This window comes from Oncorhynchus gorbuscha, unplaced genomic scaffold (genome assembly GCF_021184085.1).
Source record: "Oncorhynchus gorbuscha isolate QuinsamMale2020 ecotype Even-year unplaced genomic scaffold, OgorEven_v1.0 Un_scaffold_20408, whole genome shotgun sequence".
Classification (NCBI taxonomy): domain Eukaryota; kingdom Metazoa; phylum Chordata; class Actinopteri; order Salmoniformes; family Salmonidae; genus Oncorhynchus; species Oncorhynchus gorbuscha.
This window is the reverse complement of record NW_025761670.1, coordinates 1-2,463: the sequence shown is the minus strand read 5'-3', so window position 1 is coordinate 2,463 and position 2,463 is coordinate 1. Positions and strand designations below refer to the sequence as shown.

General features: G+C 37.6%; 2 non-coding genes across 2 annotated transcripts; both read right to left on the bottom strand.

Moving 5' to 3' along the window:
- Positions 1 to 1,589: 1,589 nt before the first annotated feature.
- trnav-uac lies at positions 1,590 to 1,662 on the bottom strand. The gene has a single exon. It is a non-coding gene; the product is annotated as a tRNA-Val (tRNA).
- Positions 1,663 to 1,876: 214 nt separating this feature from the next.
- On the bottom strand, positions 1,877 to 1,949 carry trnav-uac. Its single transcript has one exon. It is a non-coding gene; the product is annotated as a tRNA-Val (tRNA).
- Positions 1,950 to 2,463: the final 514 nt, after the last annotated feature.

Below are 2,463 nucleotides of genomic sequence, written 5' to 3'. Positions count from 1 at the left end.
GAACCAGGACCTTTCGTAAAGCAAACGCGGATAACCACTACACTACAGAAACTGCTGCTACTATTATCAGCAAGGAGTAACCCGAGTTTTACATATATTCATCGCACGAATACGAAATTCCAACATCATGCATTCATGAAAATTCTCTGTTACAAATACAGTACTTCTCACATGTATCAGAGACCTCTGTTTCCAAAATAAGGTATTCATGAAAGCAACTCATCTCTTTTATAAAACGTTACTTACTGCATGTGTCAAAAGGATAACAACTACGCTATGTTTCCACACGGTTTCGAACCAGGGACCTTTCGCTTGTAAAGCGAACGTGATAACCACTACACTACAGAAACTGCTGCTACTATTATCAGCAAGGAGTAACCCGAGTTTTACAGATATTCATTGCATGTATTCGAATTTCCAAAATAAGGCATTTATTAGAACAACTATTCTCTGTTACAAATACAGTACTTACTGGATTTGTCATAGAGAACTGTTTCCATCGCTTGAACCGGGGACCATTCGAGTGTAAAGCAAACTTGATAACTACTAAACTAGAGAAACTGCTGCTGGAATTACTACTGTGTAGTAAACCAAATTGTACAGATATTCATCGCACGAATTCGAAATTCCAACATAATGCATTTATGAAAATTCTCTGTTACAAATACAGTACTTCTCACATGTGTCAGAGACCTCTGTTTCCAAAATAAGGTATTCATGAAAGCAACTCATCTCTTTTATAAAAACGTTACTTACTGCATGTGTCAAAAGGATAACAACTGCGCTATGTTTTCCGCCGGTTTCGAACAGGGACCTTTCGGCGTGTAAAGCGAACGTGATAACCACTACACTACAGAAACTGCTGCTACTATTATCAACGAGGAGTAACCCGAGTTTACAGATATTCATTGCATGTATTCAAATTTCCAAAATAAGGCATTTATTAGAACAACTATTCTCTGTTATAAAATACAGTACTTACTGGATTTGTCATAGAGAACTGAGCTCCCGCCAGCTTCGAACCGGGGACCATTCGAGTGTAAAGCAAACTTGATAACTACTAAACTAGAGAAACTGCTGCTGGAATTACTACTGTGGGAGTAAACCAAATTGTACAGATATTCATCGTGACGAATTCGAAATTCAACATAATGCATTTATGAAAATTCTCTGTTACAAATACAGTACTTCTCACATGTGTCAGAGACCTCTGTTTCCAAAATAAGGTATTCATGAAAGCAACTCATCTCTTTTATAAAAACGTTACTTACTGCATGTGTCAAAAGGATAACCACTACACTATGTTTCCGCCCGGTTTCGAACCAGGGACCTTTCGCTGTAAAGCAAACGTGATAACCACTACACTACAGAAACTGCTGCTAGTATTATCAGCAAGGAGTAACCAGAGTTTACATATATTCATCGCACGAATACGAAATTCAACATCATGCATTCATGAAAATTCTCTGTTACAAATACAGTACTTCTCACATGTGTCAGAGACCTCTGTTTCCAAAATAAGGTATTCATGAAAGCAACTCATCTCTTTTATAAAAACGTTACTTACTGCATGTGTCAAAAAGGACCACTGTTTCCACCTGGTTTTGAACCAGGGACCTTTTGCGTGTAAAGCAAACGTGATAACCACTACACTACAGAAACTGCTGCTAGTATTATCAGCAAGGAGTAACCCGAGTTTTACATATATTCATCGCACGAATCTGAAATTCCAACATCATGCATTCATGAAAATTCTCTGTTACAAATACAGTACTTCTCACATGTGTCAGAGACCTCTGTTTCCAAAATAAGGTATTCATGAAAGCAACTCATCTCTTTTATAAAAACGTTACTTACTGCATGTGTCAAAAAGGATTGTTTCCGCCTGGTTTCGAACCAGGGACCTTTCACGTGTAAAGCGAACGTGATAACCACTACACTACAGAAACTGCTGCTAGTATTATCAGCAAGGAGTAACCCGAGTTTTACATATATTCATCGCACGAATACGAAATTCCAACATCATGCATTCATGAAAATTCTCTGTTACAAATACAGTACTTCTCACATGTGTCAGAGACCTCTGTTTCCAAAATAAGGTATTCATGAAAGCAACTCATCTCTTTATAAAAACGTTACTTACTGCATGTGTCAAAAGGATAACCACTACGCTATGTTTCCGCCCGGTTTTTGAACCAGGGACCTTTTTCGCGTGTAAAGCAAACATGATAACCACTACACTACAGAAACTGCTGCTACTATTATCAGCAAGGAGTAACCCAAGTTTTAAATATATTCATCGACGAATACGAAATTCCAACATCATGTATTCATGAAAATTCTCTGTTACAAATACAGTACTTCTCACATGTGTCAGAGACCTCTGTTTCAAAATAAGGTATTCATGAAAGCAACTCATCTCTTTTTTATAATGCGTTACTTACCGCATGTGTCAAAAGGACT